At 42.1% G+C, this 16,539-nt stretch overlaps 1 protein-coding gene across 2 annotated transcripts in view; it reads left to right on the top strand.

The window, feature by feature from the left end:
- The first annotated feature begins 685 nt into the window (after positions 1-685).
- Positions 686-16,539, top strand: part of LOC149807528 (uncharacterized) — a 49,754-nt gene continuing 33,900 nt past the window's right edge. The window contains exons 1-2 of one of the 2 annotated variants that reach the window (XM_089967413.1): positions 687-929; positions 2,590-2,673. The gene's annotated coding sequence lies outside the window, so the exon portion shown is untranslated. Of the gene's footprint in view, positions 930-2,589; positions 2,674-16,539 lie in introns of both variants that reach the window. The other variant, XM_089967423.1, reaches the window with a different exon arrangement.

Below are 16,539 nucleotides of genomic sequence, written 5' to 3'. Positions count from 1 at the left end.
CTAAGTCTGTTAACTAGTTACGCAAGTGCTAAAGTGCTTGACGGTTGTAAATGCCCCTTATTGTTAGTTCATTTACAGATCATGATAAAATAAACCACCGCTTGAACTATTTGCCGTCCTTGTTCAATGGAGGTCGTTAATTGTTTTCTAGGCTCGTTCCGGAACATGCTGACCGATCCGCAATACAAAAGGGTGCTATCCGACACATTGTTTAACGGTAGTAAATAGCATATAACAGCCTAATTATTTTGACTGAATTAGTAGAAATATATATGAAATTTGCGTAGAATAGTCCAGTTTCTTTGAACCAGAAAGAATATATGCTGTTTCTTCATTCCCATAAGTGTGTAATAATAATAATAAATAATAGTAATAGTAGTAAAAGGACAGAATTATGTGCTACGCTAAATTCCGAGGATTTTTGTAATAAAAATGCTTCGCAAACATTCTAATACATTTGTCAGTTTAATAATACTGCAAGCGATGAACAAAATTGTGCAGATCATTTCGTATCGCGTGGGATCTATTCAGAGCAAGCCTCGTCGCTAAATCACTTCATGGAATCGGTTGGTACTCACCACTAGGAATTTTAGCCGTAACTCGAGGAATAATGTACTGATTGATTATACCTAGTTATCGACCCTTGCCATATGATGATAGACTTCACAGACTAAACGTTGTATCCAGATATTAAACCAGGGGACGTCTAAAACTTTGCCTTTACCTCTGACCTTTAACTCAAAATCTATACAGATTTGTATAGATAAGACTAAATATATATTTAAGACGGAATTTGGAGCTAAAACTAAATACTGTCTTCGGAAAATCCATTTGTAGTTTCAACTTTCACTTTCAGTACTCGGAAATGTATTACAATTCCTAGCCGTAATGCAATTACACTGCATTCATAGTCTCCCATTTGATGAAAGGTAAGTAAAATTTGCTATTATCATAAATGCAGTGGCGGATTAAGGTTTGTTGTTGTTTTGCTGGGGGGATGGGGGGGGGGGGCGAGTCACTTAAGATATCAATCTTCAAGTATGTGTGTGTGTGTGTGTGTGATTTGGGTTTTTAACGTAGCTTTAAAAAAGTTTAGTCATATCGCTATGATGTCTGCAGTGTGGCAGTTTATAGTGATGCCTAGCACTGGGGCATCATGTCGCAGGCATGTAGCATGATGTCCCACCCAGTCACATTATCCTGACACCAGGCCGACCAGTCCTAACACTAACCTCTTAATGCTGAGCGTCTTGCGAGGCAGCTGTTAGTACCATTTGTGTAAGTCTTTGGTATGACTCGGCCGGGGTTCGAACCCACGACTTCCCGATTCCTAGGCGGACGCTCTAACCACTAGGCCACCGGAGCGGTATGATCTACACGTACACCCGTAAACTGTCCTGTGTACGTGTATATCTGTTATAGCTATACTAACCTAAGTAATAGGCGGTTTCGAACTGTATGTAGTTTGATTTAAACATATGTATTTTTATCTGCGGCAACGAAGGGGGTTTGGGGACATGGGCATCCGCACATAGGGGCACTTGTGCCCCCCTCCCTCTCTTTTCACCTCTGAACATGTTTTGGCCTACATCCTTAAAACTAAATATCTGACCCTTACTTGTTTGCTCCCGCGCCCCTTACAATAATTCTGCGGGCGCCCCTGTTTCACGAATGACTAGCGGGGGCTGGAGGTGGGCTCGGGCATCGTGCCCCTTGCCCCCTCACCTTAGTCCGACACTGCATACATGTAACTTAATATATTTTGGTACAGGTAAGTGTGCATTCTCTCTCTTTTCTCTCTCTCTCTCTCTCTCTCTCTCTCTCTCTCTCTCTCTCTCTCGGGAGTTTCAAGAAGATTTCATCGCAAAGTCAAACTGAATTTATCAAAAGTACATGAATTTCCTTTTCTATTATTATGACCACAGGGTCCTCATAAAGGTCAAATATAATACAGTACATACGGTAATCAGTTGGTACTTCAGGATATGCTTTACGCCTTTTCTGAATACTTCAAGCTGAACGTGTTGACTTCAGTGCTTCGTTTATTTGGGATTGTACGGTTTTAGGTCATTGTGCACTAGTTAGGTTTACTCCGTGCAAAGAAAAGGTTTATTACATTTTGCCAGGGGCGCAACCCCTCCCCGATTAACCTCTAAATATGTTTTGGCCTACATCCGTAGAACTTACTAGCTGATCGCTACATGTTTGTCCCCTCCCCCGGACAAATAAACATGTTTTGGCCTACATCCGGGAAAGCTTAATACTGACCACTACATGTTTGTCCCCTTCCCCATAACAATTTTTGCGGGCGCCCTATGTTTTCCCCACCCCTTGTAAAAATTATGCAGGCGTCCTTGGTAACATTTATATGATCATTTCAGTTCGAGTACGTGGTTATACCTAATACAGCTTTTTTTTAATCCTAGAGAAACATTACAAAATCTGTTTTAAACAGACTCTAAATATTTTGATTTGAGTTACAACTTACATAGAAAATAATTCATTTGGTCATTTTAATCGGACTGTATCCATCACTCCTAAAGCTTAAAAGTGGATTTTTATACTTCAGTTTTTTTATATCTCTTTTAGTTTCAAATACCATCGAGTACATAGCTGGTCGGTAGTGTGAAGACACTTCGCATCTAGTTGATCGTCATTGAAAGAGAAAATTCAGTAAACTTCTCTGTCATCGTAATTCAAAATAGGAAAAACAATTACTTATCAAATCTATATCGCCACTACCATCCTCTCTCTCTCTCTCTCTCTCTCTCTCTCTCTCTCTCTCTCTCTCTCGTGAACGCGTTCTGAGGACTCGGTTCTCGCGATGTTTTATGACTGACATAAATTATTATAGTAGATTGTTGCTAACATTACCATGACCGATGGTTTTCATAAATATGGACATTATTCGGACGTAGTAAATACATCGTGCACCATTATGTGAAAATGATAAATTATTGAAACGCATGGATGATAATATTTCTTTTTGACGCCCGCATGGACATGTGCTTTAACCTTTCCAGGAAAACTTATATTCGCCCTGTTAAAAAAATATCCTTGCTTAGTTGTTCTTAATTTTCTTCATGATACAGTCAGCTGCACTTTACTACTAATGTATAATTTCACCAGTAAAGTATATTATGGAAATTAACATAACTTAGCAACAAGATCTTCTTTCGTAATTTCAGTCCCATATCTATAGACTCAGAAGAGTATTCTCCCCTAATAGTAAATGTTGTTGCTAAGTTTGGCATATGTTCCTGGTTTTTAATAGTCATATCACTTGTGATTTTCATTTTAAAAGGTTGATAATCTCTTTTCTCCATATTAAAAAGTAGGTTACTGTTTCATCTGGAGAAAAGGATGCGTGTTACTAACAGATTATGACTGTTTTTTTGAGCAGCAGAGGGGGCGAATCGGACATTTTGCCCAAACGTCATTTGGGTTAATTAATACCTTCTGCACTCAGCGGATCCAGCGTCGTCAGCGCCTGGTAAAAAAAAACGACGTCGTCGTCGGGGGGGGGGGGGGGTAAATCGAACGTCATTTAGTTTAATATACTTTCTGCACTCAGCGATTCCAGCGTTGTCAGCGTCGGGTAAAAAAGCGCGACGACCACGTCGATGTCATCGCCCCCTCTGCTGCTAAGAGGCTATTTACAATTTAACCGAATATTTGGTCAAGTCCGATACGATATCGTGTCCGAGGATCATGTAAATTTATCGTTACAAATCCATGTGGGGTCGACTGAGCATGACTAAAAAAGTTTCGAAAAACATTAAAGTCCATGTCACCGCCGCACCATGTCTGCCAAATATTTCGTAGCGTGTGTGTATCAACGCCGTTGAATACAGCAAGAATATTACAGTTATCTCTGATTACTTTTGGAATCTGAGTGTATCGTTGAGTGACATATATCACGTCAGTGTTTTTATGCCTGCCTCTGGAAAATATCCTAGCTGGGTTTTTTTGATTGTCTAACATAACATCATCGTACACGACTAGATTGTTAACATCGCCATCAATATCATCAATACCTGGTGCATCATTGATATCTGTAATAAACTCAATAACATTTTTTTCAGCGATCGCTGATGCATTCTCGTTAAAATCTTTTAACACCTCGTAGCATCGTTGATCATCTACGGGCGATTAAATACAACTTATCCCACTTCATCCATCTCATTATTAAATTAAGTAACAATTGCGTCTTGCCGGATCCAGATGGTCCGATGATAATCATCCGGATCGAGTTTGGTAACGCTGCAACATGCTTAACTGGTTCTCTTGTTTTAGTCGCCGAAAAATCAGTTATATTCATATCTCTATACATAAATTATGGATCTATATTGTGTGAAGTGTAGAGTGCGTACTGGCACAAATGATATGACAACCGTTACAACAAGAAATAACAGATCAGCACTTACTGGTAAGTGTGTACAATGCGGTACAAAGAAATTTAGATTTATTTCTATCAGACCCGGGGATGTTTTAAAAAAAAGCGAGGAGGTGATATTGCAGGCAAGTTATCAAAACTCCCCGGAACTCCGTGGGCAAAGTATCCAGGAGAAAAGCACCTTCCAGGATATAGCTACTGTGGCCCCGGAACACGATTAGATATCAGACTCGATGATCAAAATCAGCCCAAGCCCGGTGAGTATCCAATAAACGCTATCGATAAGGCGTGTCATGCTCATGATGTTGCTTACAACAAAAGTAGTGATCTGCAACAGCGTCATATCGCGGACGTAAAATTAATTCACGCGTTAAATACCATTCCTGATAAATCATTCAAAGAAAAATTGGCCTCATGGTTGGTAAAATCGGCTATGAAAGGTAAATTAATGTTGGGCGCTGGTAATTAATAACAACATGGAATCCATCTATTATTCTCCGAGAGGATACTGGAAGGGGAAGGCCGCAATTGGTAAGCTTGCGAGCGCTGCAAAAGTAACGAGGGCCGTTGCGGCTAATTGGTTATCCAAACAGGCTATATGGCAAATTTATCTACCACCGCCTAAACAAATCAACTTCTCGCGCTTTAATGTCAGCGTACCTAATGAAGTTCATCAGGCTGATATACTATTTCTGCCGCATGACAACGGTTACAAATACGCGCTAACCGTAGTTGATGTTGCGAGTCGATACAAACAAGTGGAGTCGTTAAAAACAAAGTCAGCAACTGAAGTAGCCGATGCGTTTGAGCGGATTTATCGAAGAGGTCCTCTGCGCTGGCCAAATCTATTACAAGTTGATCCTGGTAGTGAATTTCGCGGCGCTGTTTTATCAACGCTGAAACATCATAGCGTCGCGATACGACGAGGTCATACTGCGCTACATCGTGATCAGGCAATTGTTGAACGATTCAATCGGACTCTTGCTGAACGGTTATTTGGGTATCAATACGCGAAGGAATTCATCCAAGAAAAACGATCTCGTGAATGGGTCAAAAGGTTGCCAGGCGTAATTGCAGCGTTAAATAACGAGATTACCCGAGCAATCAACATGAAGTCCAGCGACGCGATTAAAAAAAAGTATATACCCGGAAGATCAAAAATAAATAGCGTTTCCAAGCCGATTCTCGGCGATGTCACTGTTAGATATCTGTATGAACCAGGAGAGCTTGAAGGCGGTAAAAAAAGAGCTACTGATCCTATCTGGAGTGTTACCACACATAACATATCAACGATAACACGATCAACTGATAGACCACCGATCTATAGACTGGATTCAACTGCCCCACAGCGGGGGTTTACACGCGAGCAACTACAAGTGATACCTGACGATACTCAATTACCCCCGCGTGGTCTTAACTAGCGCCGTTGCGTCTATTGCACTCAAGACAGGTCAACCTCACATTGGTTTTGACATGACCGAGACTGTTATCGATCCTGTCCACGGTAAATTGGCGAGCGTCTTTATCCGAATAACGCCAACGCATTACACAATTACAACTCGCGCAGTGATTATTCTGTTGTTGTCGTAACGCAATTATTAATTCGGCATCAATATCAAAACGCCGCTGTTTTTTTTTATCCTGTTGGCGGTAACCCGAAAGTTTTCTATCAATGACGCTTGCATCGATGATGTCGTTGGTGACTTTGTCGGTGACTTTGTCGGTGACTCCGTCACCGGCTTCGTCAGTAACAATTCTTCGAAGCTGATTTATCCTCCGTACTCTGGACACTGCAAGATAGACTAGATTTGACCATTCGATGCGATTATCAACTATCCAAACAATTGTGTCCGTGATGGTTAGTCCCTGCGAGGAATGTATTGTTGTTGCGTATCCTAGCGTCCACGGGGATTTATCAGCACGTAGCGCGTCCTCGACGACGCTGATATCAACGAGCACGATATCATTCAGCACGAGAACTTGTTTTTTTGTCCCTGACGCTGTCGGGCCTGGAATTTCAACTTCGATGTTCTGCCGCCGTGTATCCTCGGGGCTATAACATAACGGCACTGGGCGCGTTGGAAACTTTTCCTTATGCAACGTAAACAACTTTTGCTGAAGTGTGTCTCTGACTATCTTTCTACTCGCTACAATCAAATCGTTTGGTCTCCATGTTTCCCAGAATTCATTTAACGGCGTTTCCGGAATCACCTCGCGGACTATTTCACACTGAATTCTATCCGGCTGTAATCTGATTAATTTCTTAACCTCGCGCAGTTGTTCATCAAGTGCTCGGTAATCAGTATCGGTTTCTTCATAATAGTCCACAAAACCCTTTAACCAATCATGTGGACCCTCACCGACAAATGGTGGTGATTGACCATGATCCCCGCACATTATCACCGCTGTATTTGCGCGCAGCAACCACTCAAGAAACATTTGTAAAACATCTAACGAAACAGTACATATCTCATCCCAGATGATAACCTCAGGAATAAATTTTTCACCCATTCGATCAGGAGTCCACTCACCGCCGCTGTATCGAAAAAAGCTGTGATAAGTAACGGCGTCAACATTTCGTTGTTTTATCTCTCGCGCTAGTCTATGGGTTGGTGTAAGCACGATTATACTTGCCCGCGTTCGAAATAATTCAATTGCCCGAGTCGTCTTTCCTGACCCGCCACAGCCGCTTAAATAAACTGTTTTGTGTCTACAAATTGGATCAGAACACGGTGGTGCATTAGACCATTCTGATAGATTATCACCGCGTAAGTAGTTGTTCTCAACGGTGACATCTGCTGACGGGGAATAATCGCGTCGTATTTCATTTTTAATTCTCCATGTACCCCAACTCTCGTCCGGACTAGTAAACTCGGCTATGTTTCCCTTATACTTTACGTCTATGTAAAATGAATCAATCGCAACTCTAACTGCGGTGTCGGGAAATCTATTTATCATCGAGAATAAATTGATAGCGGCGTAACCCAGCATAGACGCCCTCAAATGCGGGTATGCTGGGCTGTCTCCATCGCTGTAAGTAACAACTGTACCCAACCTTGTTCCATTGGACAAGAAAGCTGTTTTGCAGTTCACGTATCTATTTTTCGCCACTGCGTCCTTGATTACGAAATCATATTCTGCGTCATCTATAATCAGCCGTGAGCAATATCGTTTGTAGTCGCAGTTTTTTCCACCTTGTGTGAACTTACCAATTATTCTTCTACCGAGATCTTTTGCCTCTCTGTTTCGTTGGTTGAATATCTTTTTGGACCATTCGATGATATATTCCTCGTTGGCATCAATCTGTTTTCTGGACTCGTCAATTATACTATCTAGACGCTCTGGTTCTGGTAACCAGACTTCAGTCTGCGCCCGGTATGATATAATCGCGTCACTGACAATCAACGAAACTAGCATTTTACAATCAATCATATACCGTAGCAGCGCTATTGGCAACCACGTTTTTTCAGTCATGTGTCTACCGATCCAAATATAGCAACAGCGATGAAGTCCTGCCGCAAATTCAAATGATACTATGCGAGCGAATCCAGTTAAATCAAAATCAGGCAGTGGTCCATTAATAGCAACACGAGTCATTTCATGTCTGGGGTGTCCAAATCGTTTAAAGTACTCAGCGGCGGATCCATACCCGAGAAAACTCGCTGGATAACAGGCAACCATATCAACGGAAATCATAGCGTCGCGGTTGTATTCAGTGTTCCATAGTCCACCGTGATAGTATTCCAAACAACTGGATTGTACATCCGGTAGAAATTCCTTGCGCGTTGGTCTCCACGCATTTTTCTTTGCTGCAACATGAGCCGCAACCGATGGAATCGTAAAACAATTTGTTAGCAGTTGTTCATTATGCTCTTCAAATTCCATGGCGGTTTTTTTCATCTTGTTGTGAAACGCTTCAGTGCGATATAATTCGCCATTTGGTCGTACAAACTGATCAAAGGTATCCGCATCGTTTTCAGCGCTGCGAAGTAACCACACTGATACAGGGTCGTTTTTACACAAGCAGGCAATAGCATCAAATAGTTTCCTCTCCGCGAGAAAACCGTCCTTGGAGAATTGTTCTCCCAGGAATCCCCCCGGGATATACTTTACTGTTCTATCCCGTGGAAATACTGTGATCGCGGACGTCCACGCGTGTTCGTTATGATCAATAATTTTGATTGGGGCTCCCTTTGATTTATACTTTGATTCGTATAATACTTCACCGGTTCTCGTTGTAACGGTTATTGGAAATCTCAACGACGTTTCTAATCTCGCTATGTCGCTGATGGTTGCTCCTCGCTCGCGCACTGTCTCCTCCCACTGGTTGATTTTGCTACGTCGTAAATCAGTCAATTTGTTTCCTCGACATGCATTTGTAAAATGCTCTATTATTCGTTCTGCTACACAATTTATCCCCGTTGACTGTTTCATCGGCGCTAGTTTTCCGATATCATGTTTCTTATTTAACGGGTATATTCCATAAACAACTGCTGTTTCAGGATACGCTCGTTCATAGTATGGTCTGTCAATTCCGGTTAACAGCCCCGGCTTGGAGTCGCGGCTAACAATAACTGTTTTCTTGTCGCTGAGAACTGGTTCAAATTTATCACGTGTGATCCAATTACCTGATTCCACCCGGACAATGAATTTTACTCTGAAAAAATACTTTTTACCGTCAAGTTGTGATATTATCGTTGCTGCGCGGTTGTCGTTCATGGTAGCATCAACAACGCCATCAATTCGAAATGTTGACCAACTATGAGATGCACCATCACGCTTGAATTCATTGATACAATCGCGTATTTTATTCAACAGGGTTCTATCGTTTATTAACGCTTTTGGTGCGTCCTTGAGGGCTCTATCGAGATTGAACTTAATATTTTTCCAGGGCTTAATTGCTGCTAATTTCTTGAACTCCTCCACCATATAATTAAAACAAATATTTAAATAAAAGAATATAGTATAATGAGTAAATGCAACTGGTTGATGATTGGGTCGACAACCCCGTGCAATAAATCATGTAGAGGTGAATTCTGCGGGTATCATTTACAAAGCGTTCGTAATGGTTCTCTTGGCCCCCTCCCGTGCTTGGTTTGCCACGTTGGTGTAAGAGGAAAATCACAGTTGTGTATCAATTGTGGCGGAAAGCGATACAGAGAGTTAAAACGTTATTATGATAAACGAATTAAAAACTCCGTCATTGACCCCACCGAGTCCGTCAAGGACAAAATCATCAAAACTCCTCAAGACTACATTGAAAGGTTTATAATTAAACCAAATAATGAATTAGACAAGTAGTATTATTATACAAATGGACCAAGAGTTCAGACCTCACCCTGTGCTTGTTAATTACGAGGCATCTCGCGACGGCGTTGTTCGAAACCGCAGACTGAAGAGGCCGGTTGGTACTGTGAATAATCAGGGGTATTTGCGACTTACTGCGGGGGAAAAAAGCTATCTTGTTCACAGGGTGGTATATGAAGCGTTTAACGGACCAATCGAGGACGGTCTCGTTATTGATCACATTGATGGATGTCCTCAAAATAACAGACTGTGTAATCTACGAGCTGTTACACCGAGTCAAAATTCCAAATTTGGAAAAACAGGAGGGATAAGAAGGGCAAAAAGTATCAAATCGTTTGATACAATAACGCACGAAGAAAAAACATTTCACTCTATAAATGCGGCTGGTAAATACTTCGATATTTGTAAAACCTCAGTACAAAAAGTAGCAGAGGATATAACTAAAACAGCGATCTCAAAAAAGACCGGGCACAGAATTCGATTTTCATATGTAACATCAAGGGGAATAACTCGTGATGGTATATCACCGAGTGACGAAGTTACCGACAGTGTGAACGCTACAGTCTATTACAATTAATAAATTGCCTGTTCCGGAAGAAAACTGATGGAATAAATTGTCTTTACAAACAACTGTAATATTCTGTTTTATGTTTCATCGAAGTATTTAGTGTTGTTTAAGCGCTATTGATAGCGTTTTTTAAGTAATTTAACGAAATATAATAACACACCTTGTGACCTGACGCGGTTGTATTAGTCACCTTATATATAAGACGACTCGTTATAAGCCTGGGGCTTTCGAAAGCCAATTCAACTAATCAAAACTAACCCACGCTCTTGACCCGGGCGTGTGGTTGTCTTTTGTTCACAATCATGCAACTGGGTTAATTTAATTGGGTTGCTTTTGATTGGTTGAATTGGCCGTAGAGTTCCGCCCCCGCCGTTTTATGTTTGTGCTGTCTTGTGCCGTCCCATCATCCATCAATCATTTCATTGTAAATATATCCATCCTTAATTAAGTACATGTAGTGATGTCCCCCCAAGCATATATTCTGGGCGGTCTACGATGACGTTTGTCACCCTAGGCCTCCCTCCCGGAGATGTATGTTTCGGGGTTCCCTTGGGCTCAGATGGATGCGAAGGCACCCAAGGGGTTCCAAGATGTGTTGTTGATGGATGTCCTTAATTAAGTAACCGATGGGCCTCTCTGACGTCATAGGGCGCCAGCGGGGTTGCCAAACGGGTCTTTTATGTATGTGCCGTCCAATCATAATACTCTCTGTTAACACGAAGATGCAGTGGCAACTTTATGTTATACGAGTCCATAATCACGCACATATTTCTCTAGGCAGTAAAGATGTTAACAGCACCTTTATGTGCCTAGAGTTCATTTTGTAAAACATTTTTTTTTATATTAGAAATAAGATGTTTATAAGAATATGAATATCGAAGACATCAATAATATATTAACCGAGATTTCAAAATTAAAAAATCAAGGAATTAAATTATCTGATAGTCTCAACAGCGAAAGAATATTATCCGATTATGAAATTATTAACGAACAATCGAAACGGGGGAGTTTTACCCTGGCCCGCGAGTATTCTTTTATAAAACGATTACAACATACGATTAATGAAAACCTGTACCGCAATGACGTAAATGCATTCATCGGGCTATTCACTGCCGTTGAGACAGTACGAAAAAAACTTGGACGTGTTTATGAACGACGCCGGGAGATTTCTAGTAAGATTAAAAACATTAGAAAGATTATAGACGAAACCCCCGTGGAGCCCCCAGCGTAACGGAAGTGGCGCATCGTTGTATACATTTTTTTTTCCCCCGATAGGTCGTGGTAACGATACTAAAATAGTAAGACGATTGCGTCTGACGCGACAGGTGTTCGGGTATATTCCTGCCACAGGGAAATTAGAAATTGCGGAGCAATTTGCAATAATGGTAGGTGAGTCACTTACTACTCGGCTAGCCAGAGAGCGGCTAGCAGCGCTTGAAAAGTTCATACCGTTACGAGACAGGGTCCGAAAACAACTTCAAACGCGGCAACAACTACAAACTGATTTTGCTGTTGGAAGCGAACAACTCTTTGCCCCGGTAAAAAGCGCAACTGTGCCCGTCCTCGGTGCGCTTGAAAAGATAGCGGCTCAGACCGAGCAAACAAAAAAGTCTCTGGAAACACTTCCTGCGAAAATAGCGGTTGCTACAACACACCAACGGAGGGAGAGGCCACCACCACTCGCTATAACCGACCCACAAGAACCTTATGTTACAATGGCCGATGAAGAAGAACTAGGTGCTACTGCAAGAGAACCAGAAGAAGAAATACCGGAAGAAATACCGGAAGAAAAAAAGAAAAGGGAGAATACACCCCGTAATGTACTTAAAAAGAGCACAATAGGTCAAATTAGAGCCCTCGACAGCGAGGAAGAATTGATCGATTTCACTGTTGCAAATTTTGCTAAGGGCTTACGAGATGAGCATGTCAATAGCGGTTACAAGAAAAGTGTAGGGGAGTTGAAGGATTGGGCAAGAATAGTGTATTTAGCAAGTACATATAAAGATACAAAACCACGTGGTGATACCAATTACGAAGCATTCCTCGATAAGGTTAAAAGTAGGAAACCAAAAAAAGGAAAAGGATACTCCGTTGGAAACTCTTCTGGTAAAAAATCCTATGGTTTTGTTACTTGTCCTGGTAATGTTCTCAGTGATATATCACGGCTGGAAGTACTAATCGGAGGAAAACGAGCCGGAAATAACTCTCGTGAAATTATTAATGAAGCCGCTGATATTTGCAGGCGGTTATTTGCAGGCGGTATCATGGACATTAATGTATATCGAACGCTCATAGACGAACTCGTGGACGGTTATCACAGCGATTGACCAATCAATCACTGGTGATCAATCACTAATTGGAAAACACTGGTGTTTTTATAATAAAGATGATTATACACTACAACCATGATAAACCAGTCAGCGTCTACGTGGTAAACTCACGATTGCCTGTATACCGCGCGTGGTACGGAGATGGTCTCGGTAGCACCATTGCGGGGTTATTTACAAGAATGGCCCCAAAAGTGGCGCCGTTAGCTAAACAATTATCTATGAAGGCCATTGATGTTATTCGTGATAAGGGAATCAGCGCTATTGGAGATGTTGCCGGAAAGGCGTTTTCTGCAGCAAAGGACAAACTAATGTCGTTGGTGAGAAGAAAAAAACAAACGCCGCTGCGTTCTACAACAGTGATGCCTGCAAATGTCAGCAGGGTAATAAATAACGCGGTGGAAAAAAAACTAGCGTCGATGGCTTCGCTGATGATGGCGACTCCGATGACTCCGTCGATGGCTTCGCCAACGACCCCGTCGTCGTTGATGGCGGAGCCATCCACCGATGCAACAACCAACGCGCTCATGAACGCGATAGCGGGAAGTGGTCTTAAACCGAAACGAAGACGACGTTAATGAATTGCAAAGCAATTTCAATTGAAAACATCAACATGATAAATAATAAAATGTTTGCGCGAACCGCTGATCCCGCGTTTGATATGGATGCCCCAGTGCGCAGGGATGATTCTGTCCGTGATTATCAATTTTATTCCTATCAACCACCACAAGCCGACCTACGATCGCGAATTGAACTTCAAGTCCAAGATACCAGTAAATACTTTTTGCCGTGTGCAGCGTTTATCGAAATCGAAGGGGAACTTGTAACAAATGCTGCCGATAATGCACCATACGCAAATGACGGTCGTGTTCGAGTTGGTTTTGTCAACAACGGTATCATGGCGTTATTTGAGAGCGCCAGATATCTTATTGACGGGCGAGAAATTGAATCAATAGAACGCGAGGTTGATGTTGCAACGACGATAATTGGGCTAGCAAGATACTCCGATGATTATACAAGATCGGCGGGCCCATCTATGATGTTCGCAAAGGATACCACTAATAACGCTGATCATATTCAGTACATTAACGTGCTGACGGGAAGAGATAACGCAGTTGACCCACAGGCTGAAGCAGCCAATCCAGACCGCAGGGCAAGACCAGGTGACAATTTTACTATTATAAAAAGTACTAACGATAATTTTAATCTAGGATTTGCAACACGATTAGGGATGTTGCAAGGACAACGCCGACAGTTTTTATGCGCGATTCCACTCCATCACATATTCGGATTTTGTAGAAATGTCAGAAAAGTTATCTATGGGGCCAAGCATACAATCGCGCTAACGCGAAGGGGCGATGATAACAATGCAATATGGCGTGCTGCTGGCGTCACTAACGGTAAAGTCGTTTTAACTAAAATAGCATTGTGGATGCCGGTGTTGACTCCATCAGTTACCACGGAAGCACGATTGTTATCATTTATGGAACAGGGGGGAAAATCGTTGTTGAGTTGGCTAGCGGTAACAACTGATGCTAAAGAGGATAATGTCGCTGATACATTTACATGGCACTTGGCATCAAAACAAGGCGTTTCAGCTCCACGTCATATATTTATAGCGCTACAGAATAGGGATCGATTGGGTAATCAAGAACGCAGCCATATGATATTTGATCAATTAGGAGTCAGGGATGTTTCACTGAGAATAAACGGACAACAGGAACCATCCGAGGATATACAGCTTAATTACGGCGACAACCATGTCGCACGTGTGTATCATCGATTGCTGTCATGTATGGGTCGTGATCAAAACGTCGACACTGGTTTGCAAATATCACAACTTGATTTTAAAAACCTGTATCCGATTTATTACTTTTCGTTGGAACATCTTGATTTAACGAGACAGTCCGTCGTTGATATACACTTCCGAGCTCGTATAGCCCCGGGTGGTGTTAATTATAGAGCGGTTGCTGTCATTCTCAGCGATAAATCAATGCTGTTGGAAGGTGTTGGTGGACGAATGAGAATCGTTGATGCGCCAGTGGAAAATATGTAATTGAAAACATAAACGCGTTTACAATAAAATGTCGTATAGTGTTGTCGGCGTTACACTAACTGATGGTCAAGTCAAGAAATTACGATCAAAGTCGGCTAAACAATGCGGGACCACAATAACGTTGAAGCCATCGCAGATGGCAGGTGGTAATCATAAGATATCATTGACGACACGTCAAATAAAACATTTCAATGATGCAATGAAGAATAAAAAGGGTATTCAAGTAAATTTCTCAGCCGCAGCGATTAAAAACATGGAAAAGACCGGTTTGATATTTCCGTTGTTAGCTGCAATTCCGGCGTTGATTGCCGCGGCGACCCCAGCGGTGGCTAAGGCGGCGGCGTTAGGAGCCGTTGGTACCGCGGCGGGAATGGCACTAAAAAAAGCAACCGGAAGAGGCTATAAAAAAAGAAACGAGGACGATCCGTAGCCGGAAAGGGTTTAAGACTACCGGGAACCCCGTATTCATGGTACTCGGGGAAGGGTCTAAGACTACCGGGGACCGTTTATTAACGCAAGAGTCTATGGTTCCGTTATCCAATTTTGATTTAATAGATGCCGCAGACGCGTTAGCGATAAAAAACTTCAGAGGTGTTTTTATGAGGGATCAATTACCGACAAAACCAAGGAATATTGAAACCGGTATAATTAAGCTCGATAAATCCTCCGGAGCGGGAACTCATTGGGTTGCATACGCGATTAATCCGCGTGCGATCGTCTATTTTGATTCATACGGGTTAGCCCCGCCAAACGAGTTCATGCGGTATATCCGGGCGTGTTCAGCCCCGGTTTTTTATTCCACGCTGCCAACACAGCAATTAAGTGACCCACCGATATGCGGCCGTGAGGTATTGAACGTACTCACGGCGATTTCATCATCGCGGAAACCACCTCATGTGGTTGTAAACGAATACACTAGTGGGAAATTTAGAGACAATTACATTAGATAATAATGATTGATATCTGGGGACGACCGGTTTCGGCGCTGAAAGAACCCATAACGTCCGCCACCGATGACATAAAAAAACTAATCGAGGATGAAATCGCTGAGACGTTGAACCTAACAAGTGTTGACCCGGGCGAAATAGTTGTATTTCAAGACCGCCAGGGTAAATTAAAATCCAGTAATGTGTCACTCGACGATGTTTTAATACGACAGCGTGATGCCGCCGAGAACACTATCGCGTTGTATACCAGCGACGGACGTACGTCTCAAACCGGGCGAATCCATCCTGACGATAACGAATAGGGTAACATTAATCCAAGACGGTTTTATAAGGTTAGATAGATTGGTGACCGAACTTGACGCGCAGGTGAATAAATTCGCCGATGTGGAAAAGTCTGTCACAGGTATGCAACTCACTACCGCTAGTTTTTTTGGGACGCCGACGGTAACCGAACCAAATCTTGCAGGGATAAAAAGTACTATTTCGGAGTTTACAACGCTGTCGGGCCAGTTTTACACGTTACGAAAAAATGTTAACAGGATCGATGACAACTTTGATAAATTCTTTGGTAAAAAAAATACCAAGCTGGATGAAATTACAACAACTATAAATGATATCACTGCGTATGGACAGGAAATAAGAACAATCAAAACTGATGTTGCAGCGAGCAAAGGGAATATAGACGCGCATACAGGGGAAATAAGAACAATCAAAACTGATGTTGCAGCGAACAAAGGGAATATAGACGCGCATGGACGGAGAATAGAAACAATCGGCGTTAGTGTTGCATCGATCACAAATAATGTAGACGCGCATAGACGGAGAATAGAAACAATCGGCGTTAGTGTTGCATCGATCACAAATAATATAGACGTGTATGAACGGGAAATAAAAGCAGTCAAAACTGATATTACAGCAATCAGGACTAATATAGACGT

The sequence above is a fragment of the Sinohyriopsis cumingii genome, chromosome 1 (assembly GCF_028554795.1).
Source record: "Sinohyriopsis cumingii isolate HCF-2022 chromosome 1, ASM2855479v2, whole genome shotgun sequence".
Lineage (NCBI taxonomy): Eukaryota > Metazoa > Mollusca > Bivalvia > Unionida > Unionidae > Sinohyriopsis > Sinohyriopsis cumingii.
This window is presented reverse-complemented; position numbering and strand designations above follow the sequence as displayed.